The sequence below is a fragment of the Hibiscus syriacus genome, unplaced genomic scaffold (assembly GCF_006381635.1).
Source record: "Hibiscus syriacus cultivar Baekdansim isolate YM2019G1 unplaced genomic scaffold, ASM638163v2 tig00110578_pilon, whole genome shotgun sequence".
In the NCBI taxonomy this organism is placed as follows: Eukaryota; Viridiplantae; Streptophyta; class Magnoliopsida; order Malvales; family Malvaceae; genus Hibiscus; species Hibiscus syriacus.
The window spans coordinates 415,660-435,253 of NW_024062789.1; the positions used below are offsets into that span (position 1 = coordinate 415,660).

General features: G+C 35.8%; 1 pseudogene; it reads right to left on the reverse strand.

Annotated features, from left to right (window-relative positions):
• Positions 1-210: 210 nt before the first annotated feature.
• Positions 211-17,686, reverse strand: LOC120133280 (annotated as a pseudogene).
• Positions 17,687-19,594: the final 1,908 nt, after the last annotated feature.

Consider the following 19,594-nt stretch of genomic DNA (forward strand, 5'->3'; position numbering starts at 1 on the left):
ATGTGTCGGTTTATATTGGGTTTTAATGTCTAAACCCATCAAAACGCATCGACCTTCACCCATGTTTCTCCTCTTTTCTGGGACATCTTGCAAAACAATGACAAACAGGCAAGCTCCATTCAAATGCACTTGTTAACCCTTTCTATATTAAAAAAATAGTATTTTTCTTCACATTCAGAGCTAATTATGTAAGAATAACATCAGTGATCATAATGAGTAAAGGTAAGTTACTTGAGACAATCCTGAAATACTTGATATTATTTCTTTCTCAAGCTATTCTTACAACTACAAGTACAAAGCAATATGGGGATTGCTTCCCAGAAAGTAAAGTAAATTAAAGTGCAACAGATTTTACTAAACACCAGAGGCTTTCCTTATCCAATATAACAAAACATTTGCACATGGACTCGGCATAAACTATCATCTCGTTAGCTTCTATCGACTTCATCACTTCTTTGAATTCTGTATATAACGCAGGAATAAACACATTGTATATATACATAGAGCTTATCTGCAATCATTTTCCACAACTTAAACGAGCTTTTACCCAAGGGTATGTAGTGTATTTGTACAACTTCACCCTAGGAATGCTAAAAACAAATGCTTGGTGCAGTGATGTTGGCATTGTGGGTTGATTTACCCAATAAGAACAGACAAAATGCTGAACGGCATGTTGGATTGAGAGGGGAAAACAATGAGAACCCTGTTTAATTCATGTACTTTCTGGTGTTTTCCATCAGCTACAAACGACCTCCACAGAGAGTTTCTTCATGACACTAGGACATGGGTCTCCTCCAAACATATCAGTGCTACAGTCACTGTGCATAAGTTTTGTCCAACACAAAGCTGCAAGGAAAAGAAATGGGTTTACTATCCAATATTCCAACTATAAAACAAGATGAAATAGTGAAAGAAAATGGAACATACTCTATTAAAAGCGTCATAAGAGTGGTGAGCATGGCAGCTTCCTTCGCGGTAGCTTCCACAGACCCTTCTGGAGTTCCAAAGCTAGCAAACTTCACTGCTAATATTTTCTGCCCTGCATCGCACTCTAAATGGACTTTTGGCCTAAGGGGTCTGTTGACTTTACCGGAGGCTTGAATCAAGTAATTCATCAGGGTTGGTTGCCACTCATAGATATCAGCACAAACACTGTAAGTTTTTCTGCGAACCAAGGAAATTCCATATGGATCTCCGTCCCAGTCCTCAAACACGACCAACAAGTTTCCGGTCAGGTTGAGCAATTACTGAGGAACATGATACCTAAACATAAAGTAGCAACCACCAGTCAGTCTATCAACAATTCCTTACTTGTAAGAGAAATTTGTGAAGAAGCTTAATTTGTTGTCTTACCATCTTTGAGATGCCTCTCCACAATTAGTTCCACATTTTTTCTCCTTAAATGTTCCGGAGTAATTACAGACACCACAATTTCCAGATGCTTTATATGCAGGCCAATGGAGTCCAATGCTCTGTCCATTTATCCAAATCTGACATTTGCCCATACTATTCATATCTAAAGCCAACGGATCATTCCCAGCTGGAGCATTGAAAGTTGTCTGCAAAATTAAAGAACATCAACGAAGCTGCCTAAAGGTCCAACAAAATTGTCAACAGTTGCTTTTCTATTCAGCTTCCGATGCATTTTTGTAGGAATAATGCAGCTCTAGACAGTAGTTCATGGACTCCAGTATGGTTAATAATATGAGTCGGTAATATTTTGAGATACTTTATACCATGTTAGTGGTTGCCTTTAAGCCACAAATGACCCCTGTGCCCACTCCACCGAGGAACTACCGCTTACTGAATGATGATTCAATGCTTCTCCCTTAAGGCCAATCTGCAAGGGGATAGATAACCAAACAACTCTTTAGCACACCGAAACAACTCGAGCACTAATACAGATAGGCAAGAAAAATACCTTGTAAGACCATTTCTGTCACGACAGATCTCTTCTTCCCTTGTTGAGACCATTCAATGTAACTGGGCCAAGAATACAAGCATTCCATGTCTCAAAATGTGGACAAACCTTCTGCATTCAAACAACAAATTCAATAGTCCGCGAACAAATTCCATCGGTATGAAGCTGTCAACAGAGATTGAGAGAGAGAAAGAGCATACCGGGAGGCCAACTGCAATGCTTAGAAGTGAAATTGTATCGATACCAGCTCTCAGATCAACACCTTGGCTAAATGTTATTTTCGGGAACTCTAGACTTCCATAGGAACTTCCTGACAAATCCAATTAGAAGGAAAGAAAATGAACAGGTAAGAAATACTAATTATCCTTTAAGCAGGCACCAGAAACCAGCAATTTCTAAATATAGCTATCACATGACGTGGTTTAAAAGCAACCTAAAACCAGAAATAGCGATCCGAAAACACCATTCCCACCTGATAGTTGACCATTGATTAAGACATGCAAAGCATGTCCAGCTGATAAGACAGTAAGAACAGGAGGTTTCCCATTTCTAAAGTATCATTCACTGTGGTCGATCTTAATCCTGCGGATGGAAAAAAAATATTAGTAAGTCAAGTACTGGAAATAGAAAATAGTTTTGTAACCTCTTGCCTTATTCCTCAAGGAATAAAAACAAAATGCTCAGGATAACAGAGTATTAAAGACCGATGATGTGGATTGAAATGTGGAATTGACATTAGTACTTACTCTGTGGTGTACCACAAATAGTCAGTTGCATCTCTGGTTGTATTTATCTGCTCCAACAGCCCGACCATTGTGAATGAACTGTCAACATCCGAAGCAGTTTCTTCATTGTATGCCTTCCAAGAGAATCATCCATGCATGGGAACAGGAACCATCTTCTTCCTTGAAACTTAGGCACCGAACTAGTACAAAAGTTCATTTGATACATCAACCGGGATAAAGAAAATTGGTTGACTCCTATTACAAGAGAATCCTCCAATATCAAATTTATCAGATGTTTCTCACCCTTGCAATATTATACACCGTATTCTTGCAGTCAGAAAGAATGCTGATAGACCAAGGTGGTAGTTTGTAGTTCATGTTCCTAAAGGTAACTTTTTAATAAGATCTCGGGTTGTAATTTGTGAGGAAGGCAGCACAACCTCCAGCTTTGCAATTAAATGCATGAGCCTGTATGGTTCAAATGGAATTTATATGTAAGCTCTCAATACTAACCAATTTAGAGTATTACGATTAAGGTTCTTAGAAATATGAGTCGTACTAACCTCCTCATAGTGTCCAAATCGAATCGCAGTGGGATCTCCCCATTTTGGTTGCCTTTTTAGTCCTGCGTGACAGGAAATGGTTCTTCAAATCAATATAAAGGGACTAAGAAAATAATATAAATTAGATGACGCAGGGTTAATTTCACAAATGCAGACATTGATACTTTCTACTTACCGTATTCATCAAGAGGAGCATCATAATCATAGCTAGTAGCAATGAATGGGCCCCCAGCAGTTCGGCCAAAATCTGTTCCTCCGTGATACTGTTAACACGAATAACAAACATATATGAACTTTGCTCTTCCCCAGATTGAACTCTATATATTGAAAACGAAAAGTTGATTACCATGTAATAATTTATGAAGGTTCCTCCTTTCTGTATAAATCTTGCAACTGCAAATGCCATGTCTTCAGCAGGCCGGTAAGGAACCGCCCATCATAGTATTCTTGTAAAAGGTAATTATCGCAACAAAAATAAAGGCTTACCAGCCTGTCCAAGCTAAAGTCCACATCTTTGGTTTGTAGGCCTTGTTCGGATAAAAGTAATCACAGTAGAAACCATTACGAGTGTTAATCTGTTGGAAGAAATAGAAGTTAAGAAAATTTTATTATTAACTCAGACATATATCCACCATGTATCTATGCAATTGGGAATTGACTTAGAAACAGTCTACTGCTTTGACATCTCCAAGCATCGAAAAAAAAAATGGTATTCACCAGCGACAACAGTCACTATGTAAGTTCAAATGGACGCAGCAATAATTGATGAAAGGAATAAGGTCACTTATATATGATTACGAAATCTGGAAGTCCAAAATGCGAAAATTGCGACATTGTTAGCAGATAGGACTAGAAAATAGCATGACTGCCATTGGACATTAGATAGGAACCATGCAAAAGAAAAGGTTAAAAGATAAAAAGGCATGCTATGCTTACGATAGGGTCGGGTGCATCATCTTGCTTGCACATAACCCATGGGACACCAGTGCCTAGTCCCAGAGCCATTTTAGCCGCCCAGTCCGGTAAGCTTTACCCGGTGCACTGAGTTCGTATTCCATGGGCCCATATTCATTTTCAATCTGTCAAAAGCAGAGATCATAGAAGGTACTATTTCTTAGTTCATCATCATACCCCCAATGAATATCCATTTCTTATACTGAGAATAGTTCGAGCAAAGTGTTGAATCAAGAATTTAACCATAACTTCAATGTAATAAATTGTCTACCTGAGATAGAATAATAGGACCTCCTTGAGACTCAAACAACCTCTCAGCTTTCATCATACTAACAATCTTCTCTGTAAATCTTTGCATTTGGGCCTTCATCATAGCAATTAAGTGAGTGAGAATATTGTTTTTAAAAAAAAAATTCAAGAACAGAAAAGGCGGAAAATTCAGCTTTTTTTCTGATAATCACACTGTTAAATGAATACATTGAAGGACGAAGGCTAACCTTGAAAGGTCCGTTGTTTGATCTGAAATTAATGCCGGGAATGTACTTGAGCCATACAGGGAAACCCCTGAAAAATAAAATAAAAATCATTGCTTGAACTACACTTTATCCTGATTTTCCTTATAATTTTCGAGAAAAATTAAATATTTTAGCATTACCCAAAGTTTCATGCGTCACAGACATAAGGGCCAATCCTAAGATGAACATAGAGGCCCGCTTGCTTCACCAGCTTAATAAATTTGACCAAGTCATAGTTGCCTTCGAAGTAATACTACAATAACCAAAAACATAAGTAAACTCAGAATTTCTTATGCCATTCACCAAAAACATAACCTCGTCAAAGAACAAAAGGTTAAAAAAAAGTTAAACAAAATGCTGCGTTTAATTACTTTGCCGGGTTGAGGCTCATGGCCATTCCAGAAAACATATGTTTGAATCACATCTAGCCCTCCTTCTTTAGCCTTCTGTATAAGACCTGGCCACATCTGAGTGGGAAAAAAAACAAGAAAGACCCAGTTTTTTAACAACCAAAAACAACTAACAGCAAATTTAAGCATGATAGTATAGAGCTGGGTATATGGCTAAGGCCCGCGGATTACCCGTATAATCCGTGGCCTGTGCTGATTTTAGGCCTTAAAAATAAAACTCATTTAAATTATGAGTTTATTAGTACGGATCGTTAAATTTGTGAGTTTAATGATTATATATGTGGGTAGCCCGCGAGTAGCCCACTTAATTTAATTATTTTTTTTAATTTATTTTATGTTTTACGAAAGATAATTTATGTTTAGCCCAATTTACGTTTTATGTGTATTTTAACCATGACCAAATTCACGTTTTATGTGCACTGAAATTTGAAGTTCAATTCACGTTTTAATTTGATGATATTCAATTTTAAAGTTCAAACGTATTAATTATATCTATGGTAACGTAATATGATAATATAAGCAAATATGTTTTCATCTTTTTATATATATATATTTACCATTTATAATTAATACCGTCAATATATATATAAATAAACCAAAAAACGTTTATTATACTCCAATAATTAATTATAAGAAAAACTATATACATAAACGTTAAAAAAACAAAAAAAAAATAAATCAAAGTATTAAACCATGTATAAATGTAATAATTAAATTAAAAAGGTAAAGTAACATAATATGCAAATAATATATAAAACTTAAGGCAATGATAAAAAAATACATAAAATTAGAGTGCAAAATTAAAATAATAAATTATATTTGGAGATTATATTGCATTAATTCAAAAGTGGGTTGAGCCTTTACACGATTAGCACATTTAAATTTGTCATGATTATCCTAATCCCTAAAATACGTTGTTTTATGTGACTTATATTATTTATACACCATTATAAAATTTTAGGAACAATAGTCTCATTTTTTCACATAAACAGTAAACGGGTAAATCTGTTTAACCCGCGGGCCTTAGAATTCAAGACTGTTTATGATTGTGAGCTTTTTAAACCGTTCCGTTTAAGTTCGCACTGTCAAAACCCGCAGGCTACAGGGTTAAACGGGCTGTAGCCCGTATACCCAACTCTACACATACATTAACATAAAGGAGAAAACTTTGGAAGCACCCAAAAGAAAAAATGCATCCAAGAAAAGAAGAAGACAAGTTAAGCTAAGCATGGATTTCTAGTGGAAATAGAAAGACCTGTGTCGCAACCGTCTTTCGGTTGTGCCCCGGAATTGGGCTTCGACGTGAAAAATGGATTGGGAGTCGCCACCGATCATTTATTTAAAAATAAATGGGTTGATCGGATACCCTATTTCTTACTTGATCTGCGTCTTTCCAAAGATGTGTCGGGTTCGACAGTCGGTTACGGTCAAGGAAGGATTAACAACCTTGAACCGTCCTTTCGGTACTACGTAATTTCCAGTTGTCTTTGATTAAGAAAATTGCAAGTTAAATTAAAAGGTAAAATTTGATCCGAATTACTTACCCTTAATGAGTTTACAGAAATACCCTTAAAAATAAGATTTTAAAAGAAAATAATAATAATAAAAGAAAGTAACAAAACTAAAGAGTAAACCAAGTAAATAAATAAAACCAATAATAATAAACATAAAATAATTGGATTAAAAAAATGAAATTGAATAAAATAAAATAAATGAAGATAATATATATATACAAAAAGAATAAAAAGGTAAAGTGTTTTTTTTAAAAAGAAAAATAATAATAAGAGCAAAGAAACTAAAAATATAATGAAAATAAATAAATAGTATAAATAAAATAATAAAAAATATATATATAAAAATATAAAAATGTATGTATAATATAATAAAATAATAAATAGTAATAATAATAATAAATAAATAAATAATAAATATACATATAATATTAACTAAAAAATAGTAATAATAGAAATATAAAATAAAATGAAGTAAGAATATATATATATAATGTTAGGAAAATATAGTAAAAAAAATATAGTAAATAAGTAAACATAGATAAAAAAAATAATAATAATAATATATATATATAATAATAATAACAGGAAAATAATATAATATAACGCAAAGAAAAATGAAAAAAAATTATAATAAATAAATAAATAAATAAAATATAATTAAATATATATATATATACATATAAATAATAAGGGCTAAATTAAAATAAAAAATGAATTAGGGGTCGAAATTAAAAGCCAATCGAAGAAAAAAACGACAAAACACGCGGATCCACACGACCCGTTTATAAAAATCCGAATAGTTTTTCAAAAACACAAGCCTCAAGGATTAGATCTACAAAAATAGATCTCGAAAATGCCCCCGTTCATCGGCCAAAAACACTTCTCTCAGTTTTCTTTCGAATCAAAACACAACAAGGGTAAGGAAAAATAACATGCGAAGGTATGAACTTTACCTTTCAAAATATAAATGCTTCGAAAAATGGCTACGAGTTGCTTGTAATTTTTTGCTTGGTATTTCGTATATCCTCTTCCGAATGTCTTACAATAGTGAGTTAAAATGACTATTTATAATGCTTGTGGATCCTATCTTTAGGAGTTCAAATAATAGTAGAACTCTATCCTATTTTTAGGAGTTTGAATCCTAACAAAATTCTATCCTATCTTTAGGAGTTTGAATCCTAGTAGGACGAAAAGGTGTGTTGACAGCTGCCCTTCTTTGCCTATAGTCGTGTAACGGGGATAGGGCAAAGATTAAAAGACACACTTTTCGTTCAGTGAAGTTGAAAATTGACTCTGATGTTTCAATAACTCCCTGTCGAATTGAGTTACGGATGACTCCTCCATCGTGAAGTTGAGTTCATCTTGAAATGATATGAAATTGAAGCCGTAGTTCGGAATTTGAATCAGCACGTGGCTTCCCGTTGCCCTTCGGTATTCTTCTCGGTTTAAAGACCTCGGATCGGAATCGAACTCAAAAATCTTCATTGACATATAGCTTTTTCTTGACTTAAGCTATGCTGCTTGAAAATGGTTGCTTGTCACTCAGGCACGGCTAACCCAGGTCCTCTTCTCGACTTGAAAACCTCGACTGCAACCGGAAAGTAGTGTGATTGATGTGTCATCAAGCTAAATGGAATCGAACTCGACAATTTTGATGGCAGATAACCCTTCTAGCCTTGAGTTATGCTGTAAATGATGTGCCTTGGAGCTGAGCGTAGTCGAACTCGAAGGTCTTTGTTGATAGATAATCTTTCTTTGAGTTGGATATCACTCGTCGTGAAGTTGAAATCCAATCTAAAGATGGATGATGCTTGTGTGCACGATTCCCTTCGTCGTGAAGTTGAAACTGCGGGTGGCCCTTTCGTCGTGAAGTTGAGCCTGGAATTGGATATCCTTCGTCGTGAAGTTGAAATCCAAGTAAGTAGCATTGTTTCGAGTCCAATATCCTCCGTCGTGAAGTTGAAATTGGCTCTGGAATCGGGAAATTATTTGTTGACAACCAGTCGTCCCTTCGTTGTGAAGTTGAACTTGTGTTGTTTCGAGTCCAATATCCTTTGTTGTGAAGTTGAAATTGGCTCCGAAGTTGGGAAATTGTTTGTTGACAACCAGCGGTCCCTTCGTCGTGAAGTTGAACTTGCGTTGTCTCGAGTCCAATATCCTTCGTTGTGAAGTTGAAATTGGCTCTGAAATTGGGAAGTTGTTTGTTGATAATCAGTGGTCCCTTCGTCGTGAAGTTGAACTTGCGTTGTCTGGAATCCAATATCCTTCGTTGTGAAGTTGAAATTGGCTCTGAAATTGAGAAGTTGTTTGTTGACAACCAGCGGTCCCTTCGTCGTGAAGTTGAACTTGCGTTGTCTGGAGTCCAATATCCTTCGTTGTGAAGTTGAAATTGGCTCCGAAATTGGGAAACTGTTTGTTGACAACCAGCTGTCCCTTCGTCGTGAAGTTGAACTTGCGTTGTCTGGAGTCCAATATCTTTCACTGTGAAGTTGAAATTGGCTCCGAAATTGGGAAATTATTTGTTGACAACCATCGGTCCCTTTGTCGTGAAGTTGAACTTGCGTTGTCTCGAGTCCAATATCCTTCGCTGTGAAGTTGAAATTGGCTCTGAAATTGAGAAGTTGTTTGTTGACAACCAGCGGTCCCTTCGTCGTGAAGTTGAACTTGCGTTGTCTAGAGTCCAATATCCTTCGCTGTGAAGTTAAAATTGGCTCCGAAATTGGGAAATTGTTTGTTGACAACCAGCGGTCCCTTCGTCGTGAAGTTGAACTTGCATTGTCTGGAGTCCAGTATCTTTCGCTGTGAAGTTGAAATTGGCTCCGAAATTGGGAAATTGTTTGTTGACAACCAGCGATCCCTTCGTCGTGAAGTTGAACTTGCGTTGTCTTGAGTCCAATATTCTTTGCTGTGAAGTTGAAATTGGCTCTGAAATTGAGAAGTTGTTTGTTGACAACCAGCGGTCCCTTCGTCGTGAAGTTGAACTTGCGTTGTCTGGAGTCCAATATCCTTCGTTGTGAAGTTGAAATTGGCTCTGAAATTGAGAAGTTGTTTGTTGACAACCAGCGGTCCTTGCGTTGTCTGGAGTCCAATATCCTTCGCTGTGAAGTTAAAATTGGCTCCGAAATTGGGAAATTGTTTGTTGACAACCAGCAGTCCCTTCGTCGTGAAGTTGAACTTGCGTTGTCTGGAGTCCAATATCTTTCGCTGTGAAGTTGAAATTGGCTCTGAAATTGGGAAATTATTTGTTGACAACTAGTGGTCCCTTCGTCGTGAAGTTGAACTTGCGTTGTCTCGAGTCCAATATCCTTCGTTGTGAAGTTGAAATTGGCTCTAAAATTGGAAGTTGTTTGTTGACAACCAGCTGTCCCTTCGTCGTGAAGTTGAACTTGCGTTGTATGGGGTCCAATATCCTTCGTTGTGAAGTTAAAATTGGCTCTGAAATTGAGAAGTTGTTTGTTGACAACCAGCGGTCCCTTCGTCGTGAAGTTGAACTTGCGTTGTCTGGAGTCCAATATCCTTCGCTGTGAAGTTAAAATTGGCTCTGAAATTGGGAAGTTGTTTATTGAAAACCAGCGGTCCCTTCATCATGAAGTTGAACTTGCGTTGTCTTGAGTCCAATATCCTTCGTTGTGAAGTTGAAATTGACTCTGAAATTTGAAATTGTTTATTGACAACCAGCGGTCCCTTCGTCGTGAAATTGAACTTCCGTTGTCTGGAGTCCATTATCCTTCGTTGTAAAGTTGAAATTGGCTCTGAAATTGAGAAGTTGTTTGTTGACAACCAGCGGTTCTTTCGTCGTGAAGTTAAACTTGTGTTGTCTGGAGTCCAATATCCTTCGCTGTGAAGTTGAAATTGGCTCTGAATTTGGGAAGTTGTTTGTTGACAACCAGTCGTCCTTTCGTTGTGAAGTTGAACTTGTGTTGTCTCGAGTGGCACGATATCCTCCATCGTGGAGTTGAAATCGTGGATAGCCACTTCGTTGTGAAGTTGAGCCTTGACTTGAATATCCTTTGTCGTAAAGTTGAAATCCAAGTATTGTATGTTGCGGGTGGACACAATTCCCTTCGCCGTGAAGTTGAAACCGTGGAGACCCCTTTATTGTAAAGTTTGGCTTCAAGCTAGATTTTCTTTCATCGTGAAGTTGAAATCCACTCTCGAGCAAATTGTGTTGTTTCAAGAGAAACTTTCAATCTGTCGAGTTGGTCGAAGTGTAGCTTCTTGCTGCTGAGTTAAGCAACCAACATGAATCTTTAAAGGTGCTTTTGAATCAAGTATCATTCGTCTTGAAGTTGAAACTTGACTCTAAAAGCTGCAAAAAATTATGTATGTGGAAAATGATAAATATGATGCTCTAAAATGTATGTATAAGATGCATGTAACATGAATTGGTTATATTTTATCTCCTGAAAAAGGTCTGATAATTTGCATTAGGATGTTGAATCCCCAAATGATACCCCAATATCCAAAAATACCCCAATATTTGATGTTGAATCTCCAAAGATGCCCCAAATGTTCCTCATTTCTTGCTTCAGCATTGATTCTGAGCATGAGTTTTGTGTTTAAGAGTCACATGTCATTTACCAAGATCCACTCTAGAGAGACTGTCTTGTTTGAAAAAAAATGTTTTTCTTTCTCTTTTATTTTCAAAGTTATGAAAATATCAATAAAGAGTTTCGAAAAATGTTTAATCAAAAGTTTTGAAAATATTGTCTCTTTCACGGTTTTACAATTGAGACGAATCATAAAACTAGAGTTCATTGGATAAAAAATGTTTAATTACAATGTTAATCCTTCAATAAATTATAGCTATTTGACACGTGCCAAGATCAAAGCTATCTTTGGGAAGTGATTAAGTAAGGAAAGGATAAAAAGGTCTCAGGTTATTGTGTTTGGTCAAAGGTTTGGTATTTGATGCTCAAAGGTTTGATGGGGTAGCTTGCATGCTCCTCTACTGGAAGTGTTCTCCGACTCCCAGCTTTCATAGTCACATTTGGATTGTGCGATGCCTTATCAAGGAATTTGTGAGATCGCCTCAGTTGCACAATTTTTATATTCGAGCCACCTTTTCAGGTTTTCAACTCGAATCCTCCTTTGGTTTCAAGACGTTATTCAGGATTTACGTCTTGAACCCCCTTTGTTATTTTTCTCTACCATGCATTAATTACATTGTTTTTTGCAAACAAAGATTAATCCTGATGGGCGGGATGAAATATGAAGATATTCTCTTTTGTTTAGAAATCTATGTATGATTAGAAGGGACTTTCAAGGCACGTAATGTAGGCCAGGGTTCATGGTTATGAAAGAAAAGGATAAATAGGCCCAAACAAGTGTTTTGGGGTGTTGAACCAAGGATCAATTCATTCTGATGTCTTCAATCTTGCTCAAAATGTTTCTCTCTCTTGATGCTCTATGATATTCGAGTGAAGTGATTCGGGAATGATTGTGCTTGATCAATCTCATAGTTTGAAGCTTGATGTACCATTTGTCTTTAGGGAATCTTTGCATGTGTTTTTTTGTCCTTTTTTCTTTTTGATTTTTGTTCTTTTTTTTGTTTTCTTCTTTTTTGTTTCTTTTCTTTTTTGTTTTTGCCCTTTTTGTTCTGATTGAATCTTCGCACTTGGCATTTGGTTCACCTTTTGGTATCTCATTTGAATCAATATCTTCGCTCATGTGAGCATATTTCTTCCACCTTGCCCCTCAGTGTGGAAGGTGATCCTTGGTTAGGGTTGAATCAGAAGAAAAATACTACAGGCTCAAAAGGGGACACAATGGATATATTTTTTCTCCTGTTGTGAAGGGATAAAGAAAGAAAGCCGCTCATCATTTCATACATGTAAATCTTCACATAAGAGGTATCCCCAGGGGGATAGATTTTCAAGATTAATTCTATTAACATGAAAACAGTGTAATTAATGTATGATAGAATTATTTCGAATGAATTCTTCTTTTTTTCCCCAGATGTCTCAATGTTCAGGCTCCCCGCGAGATGCCCCAAGTTGGTTCTTTAGAAGAATGCTCATGTTAAAATGAACAACTCAATGCCTTGGGTTTTAATAGTAAGAAAGACTATTTTTGAGTCTAAAAAAGACAATGGTGTGATCTTATTGACTCAAAGAAAGATATGAGTGTATCAAAAAGATAAAGGCAATGTTCAAGAATTTCAAAAGGAGGTAATGTCAAAATTTCGTCTTTTGGTAATGACCACAAGTTGTTTTGGGCAAAGAATCAAGGTATTTTATTCTGGGGTTTGAGACAGGGTAAGAAAGGTCTAATCTTTCCATATGTCAAAAATCTATAATTCTTGAAGAATTAAAAGAATCATTAATTCATTTAATAGTCGAAGAACTAAAGATTAAAATTTGTTCAATTGCTCCACCTTAGAAAGCAGTATAAATTCAATCATTTAAAATATTAAGCAAACATGAAAGATCAAAGACGTGTTCAAATAAAACAATCCTCTAAGTGAAAATGGTATATGCCATGCCCCCTTCTTCGACAAGCGTCTTACAGTTTTCAGAGGAATGTTTGGGGCTTCTTATGTTAACAGCTAACAACTTCAACATCGTAGCCCTTAGGATATGGGGATTCTTTTCTTAGATCATCATGGCAGGCTTTGTCCTACAATCAGCTGATCAGGCTCCCACTGTATTGTTTTCAGTTTTTTTCTTTTGATGTTACAATCTTGCTTCCATGTGGTGTCATGTGGTTAAAACCACTTCATCGAATCCTCCATGAAGAAATTTCATGTTTATGAAAATGCTTAAAAATGAAATGTAGATGCACAACGCAAAATGAAAAAAATGCATGAAATGTTCGAGGCATTGATCCATAAAAGTGCCCATTATTATAAATAATCCTTATTTCGACAAAAATATTTTATCTTGTAAGAGACGTAAAAACAATCAAAGGTACATTCGGACTAAATCCTCTAGACCCCGAACAACTTCCAGCAGGTTGACAAGTCTTCTGTTTTCATCTGTCACTAGTTGTATGCCTTGTTGGACCACTCCAGCTTCCCTTGCCAGGCCGTGTAGATGGCAAGCTGCCTTCTGTACTTGATCCAGGAAATTTCAGATGACTGCGTCTCTGGCCTTCACCCTTTGTTGTGCTTGCTCCCAACGGAAACGCCACTGCAAACCCCCGTCGAAGGGCACTATCTGAAGCTCACTCGCTTGTTTTTTGAAGCTATTGTTTTACCATCTTTCTCATGTTGTTTCTCCATATCAACCATTTGGATTCTCAGGCGTTGGATTCTCAGGAGTTATCATTGACATTATCTTGGTACCCCTTTCTCAAGTCTTCAAGCTCAAAATAGACTCTTTTCTGCTCCCTTTCCAGTTTGTCTGCTCTATCTTTCTGAAAATCGGCATCTTGTTTCCATTGATAACGTTTAGCTTCAAGTTCCTTAACTCTCTGTTTCAGCTCATTATTCACAGCTTCAAACTCTGCCTTGACTATCTCAAGTTTAGAAGGGACAGGCCTGAGATGTTCCTCCATGGTCCGGGTGTCTTCACAGTCTAGCATCGGGATGCTATCATTCTTTCTCAATCTTTGCCACGCCATATAATCCGGAGTAAGCATATCTCTGGCAGCCACGACATCCATCCGGGATACTTTCTTCTATGACTCGGCTGCCTCTTTGATCCTCTTCTTATAACTGTCACCGTGATACACAAACTCTGATATAGATAATTTGTATGTTACTGGGATAAACTGACGTGCCCCATACTGTCTAAGTGCCAATAACGGAGCATACCCAACTACACCCCAAAGTCCAAGTAAGGCCATAGTGTCAGAATCCCCAAATCAGAAAAGAACATCACTGAGGAACAACCATGGGGCTCTCCAAGTAATATCCCGGTCCTGAAGATGAATGAAGACCTTCATCCATTCTTCCTTCGAAGCGCCTTCATGCCATTTCATAGTGATGAACTCTCCCAATGGTGAATAGGTAGTGCTGAATCGGCGGTAGGCAACCCCGTTAGTCTTCCAGAAGTGGCTGTGAATCCAGACTTGAAAGAGCTGAACACATCCAATGAACCTTCCTCCACCAGTTCTTCTGCAATGATTAAGAGACCGAAAGGTCTCGGCTAAGATGGTCGGCGCTGGGTTGACTCACCTTGGAAGTTGTTCAAATAGTTCTACTACGGCTGTGTCGATGCACCCCAAGGTCTTCGGAAAGATAATCAAACCGAACAGACCTAGTGCAAAAAGATCTATAGTCTTCCATTCATCAGGGTGGTTCTTCATTAGTTGCTTTATATGAATCCACTCAATTCTTTCCCCGCTACCTTTGTGTCGGAGTCGATCAGTCACCCACTTTTCATCAACCCCTGCAATCTTGGCCAGTCCGTTCTTAAAAGGTTGACCCTTGATATGTTTGATATACGCCTTCTCTAGTCTGATGTTTTCACAGTGCAGTAGTGTGGTATACTCTTCGATAGTGGGCACCATATCCTCCCGGTTAAAGGTGAAGCAACTATATCCCAGGTTTCAGAATTGAATCAGTGCTCGGAGCATGGGCTCATCAGTCTTGACATGAAGTAAGAGGGCAATATCACCATATCGTTGGCTGAACTTCTACTTTCTGTCATTCTTCCAACTGTCCCAAATGTTTCGTAACTCTTGGACATCATTCTGTTTCAGGCTGAAAGAGGTATAGCTAACCAGCTCTGACACGTAGTTCCCCAGAAGACTGTCTCCCTTCTCTTTCTGAGTCATCTCGGACCATAGTCGTGCCTCGACATTCTTAATCTCTTGTATTACAACACCTTTGTCCATTAATTCAGATTATTTTGTGTGTAACAAACGCTTTTTAAGGATCAATAGCCTTTTGTTATGATGCAAATGCTAAAAAAACAAACACAAAGGCAGAAATGTTAGTAAAATAAATAAATAAATAAATAAATGACGAAAGGAAAAAAAAAGACATGGTTAAGGTAAAAATATCCTAGGTTTCGGAAATGTGGTTTCGGGGTAGGCTCTAATTCTCCATGGTCTCCCAGTTTAGGTTCTAAAAACGGTACCCGAGTTCTCCTTGCCGGTGCCCCCTTGGGCTTGCCAGACCCTTAGTCCTAAACCCATCACAGGCTTGTGTGGACTAAGTTAAACTCGATAGGACACATTCCCTTATGCCCGCACGGTGAATAAATTCACACGAAGACATAAGGTATATGAATCCCGAAGGCTACTTGCTAGGCCCGCACGGTGAATAAATTCACACGAAGGCGTCGCTTTCACCCCCACTTAAAGCAGGGTTTGGAGCTCGGGTTTAGAGCCTTAGATGAAAAATCTTTAAGGCTGAAATCATTAAAAAAACGGTCAGTATAACTATTTACTCGAAAATATAATCAAAAGTAAGTAATAAGGATCGAAATGTTACCTTAAAATTTAAACTTACCTTTTTCATTAAAAAAACAATTGGAAATTACCTTAGCCTGACTCACTTACATGTCTCCCCAGCGGAGTCGCCAAGCTGTCGCAACCGTCTTTCGGTTGGGTCCCAGAATTGGGTTTCGACTTGAAAAATGTGGATTGGAGTCGCCACCGATCATTTATTTAAAAATAAATGGGTTGATCGGATACCCTATTTCTTACTTGATCTGCGTCTTTCCAAAGATGTGTCGGGTTCGGGAGTCGGTTACGGTCAAGGAAGGATTAGCACCCTTGAACCGTCCTTTCGGTACTACGTAATTTCCAGTTGTCTTTGATTAAGAAAATTGCAAGTTAAATTAAAAGGTAAAATTTGATCCGAATTACTTACCCTTAATGAGTTTACAGAAATACCCTTAAAAAATAAGATTTTAAAAGAATATAATAATAATAAAAGAAAGTAACAAAACTAAAGAGTAAACCAAGTAAATAAATGAAACCAATAATAATAAACATAAAATAATTGGATTAAAAAAAATGAAATTGAATAAAATAAAATAAATGAAGATAAAATATATATACAAAAAGAATAAAAAAGGTAAAGTGTTTTTTAAAAAAAAAGAAAAATAATAATAAGAGCAAAAAAACTAAAAATATAATGAAAATAAATAAATAGTATAAATAAAATAATAAAAAATATATATAAAAAATATAAAAATGTATGTATAATATAATAAAATACTAAATAGTAATAATAATAATAAATAAATGAAAAATAAATATACATATAATATTAACTAAAAAAATAGTAATAATAGAAATATAAAATAAAATGAAGTAAGAATATATATATATAATGTTAGGAAAATATAGTAAAAAAACATAATAAATAAGTAAACATAGATAAAAAATAATATATATATATATATATATATATATATAATAACAAGAAAATAATATAATATAACGCAAAGAAAAATGAAAAAAAATTATAATAAATAAATAAATAAAATATAATTATATATATATATATACATATAAATAATAAGGGCTAAATTAAAATAAAAAATGAATTAGGGGTCAAAATTTAAAGCCAATCGAAGAAAAAAACGACAAAACACGTGGATCCACACGACCCGTTTATAAAAATCTGAATAGTTTTTCAAAAGCACAAGCCTCAGGGACTAGATCTACAAAAATAGATCTCAAAAACGCCCCCGTTCATCGGCCAAAAACACTTCTCTCAGTTTTCTTTCGAATCAAAACACAACAAGGGTAAAGAAAAATAACATGCGAAGGTATGAACTTTACCTTTCAAAATATAAATGCTTCGAAAAATGGCTACGAGTTGCTTGTAATTTTTTGCTTGGTATTTCGTATATCCTCTTCCGAATGTCTTACAATAGTGAGTTACAATGACTATTTATAATGCTTGTGGATCCTATCTTTAGGAGTTTAAATAATAGTAGAACTCTATCCTATTTTTAGGAGTTTGAATCATAACAAAATTATATCCTATCTTTAGGAGTTTGAATCCTAGTAGGATGAAAATGTGTGTTGCTCGAAGAGTACATTTTGGAGAAAAAAGAAAAAAATAAGTGAAAACAGTATACCTCGGGTGAGCTTCTTGGGTAGTGAATGGATCCAGAAATGAGGATGCTTCTTTGGCCATTAATGGTGATAGCCTTACTGTCATAGGAAACAGAGGCCATATCATAAAAAAATAATATTGTTTTTATACAAAGCAATAACCTTTTCCCCCCTATTCTTTCACTTTGTACATTTCATTCTATTCTTCTCTATCTAAGATTCTTTTCTAAGGATACAAACAACAATTTGTTATAAGAAAAAGAACAGGGAGAGAGATAAGCAGACAAACAAGCTAGCTGGGTTATGTCTTTTGTTTGTTGTCGAATTGAGCTCTCTTAAATGTGAGATATTGAAAGAGAAAGCATAAGCTAGAGCCTAACACACTACAATGTGTTGCCTATAACTTGGATTGGGTTTTTCTTCTGTGTTTTTAGGATCAAATGAGATGAGAGGCTTTGATTTTTGCAGCTGGCTTGCTGCTTCATTTTGAAGCACTGAATCACGAGGATTTGAAAGTGAAATGCAGGATGGGACCCTTTTCGGAAGGCTCTTCCAAACCCCAGTGTTCATACCTCAGTTTTAATTAAATTAACAACCAATTTAAGTTTGTTAATTTATCTGTCATTTAATTGTTTCCCACCCCCCCTAGAGGCCTAGACATCTTATTTTCTATAATTACATTCAACTGATTGTGTTTATAGTTGAATTAGATCGACCCGCTACATAGGGTAAGCTCTGAACATCGTTTATCTGTCTTCAATATTAGAATCCAGTATAAACTTTAAAAAAAATTGAAATTTGGTTTATAAGTAAAGCAAATCTTATATTAAATAAAAAATATAAAAAATGTGAAATATATAAAATTTTGAAACTTTTAGGAGGCGGTCGCCCCTTCGACCCGATCCCGACTCCAACCCAACTTGCATAAACTATAATACTCCAATGTGAATAATGTGGTGTGATCAAAGCCTGGTTAAGATTTGTGCAATAAGCGACCCATTCAATTTGGAAGACCACTGAATACTAATAGATAAGCAAAACCCTAGATTGTATGCGTAATTATTGTAGTTGCCAATTGCTTGCAGTAGTGGGAAATAACTAACCAAAGTACTGATATTTATTTAATCTTAGTTTCTAACGTTCATTTCTTACAAAGCACTCCAGCCCACTTAAAGCCTCATTCATAAACGAAAGACCGTTCAAAAATTGCATGGGAAAGTAATTAAGTTTTCATTCATATTTACGAAGAGCATTTCAAGCATCATATTACTGATAGAAAATTTTATATTTATTAACTCAAGTTATTTTTTTAGGAGAAAAGCGTATATGTCATATTGCTTTTTTAAACAATTAAAGATATCCTGATTTAACAATAAAAATAAATATAGTCATATTATGTGTGAATTTTTAATTCAAAATACATTTCAAATTAAATTTTATCATGTGTTCTTATAAAAGAAAATTTTATCACAACGTGTGAGTCACGTAAACATTTTTACTATTTTAAGTTTAAATATTATTTTAATTTTAAAATTTCAAAGTTCAAACGTAAAAGTGATTTGACGAATAAACAAACGAAAATTTCATGAACCACAAGGTATTTTTCTATTTTATATACAATAAATTATAATACATGGATCGAAATCAGCGTAATAACTCAGTATCTTGAGACGCGTTTTGGATAATTAAAAAGAAAAGGAAAAAAATGCAATCCCATGTTAACCAAATTAATAATTAATAAAGGAGTGAAGTGGTTGGAGGGCATATGCTCAACCTCCACTAATATTATTAGTTCTTGTTCCCTACGTATCTAAAGAGCACCGACTGCAGATTGAACCAAACTTTCAGTTTCAGAAATCATATGTTGCCCCTCCAAAAGTAGAGTTTTTCGCTTGGAGAGCAGTCCTCTATAGACTGCCATTCTTATTCAAACTTGAGAAAAGAGGAGTATCCTCCATGGTATCTTCCTTATGTGTGTTGTGCAATAAGGAACAAGAATCTATAAATCATCTTTTTTGTCACTGCAGCAC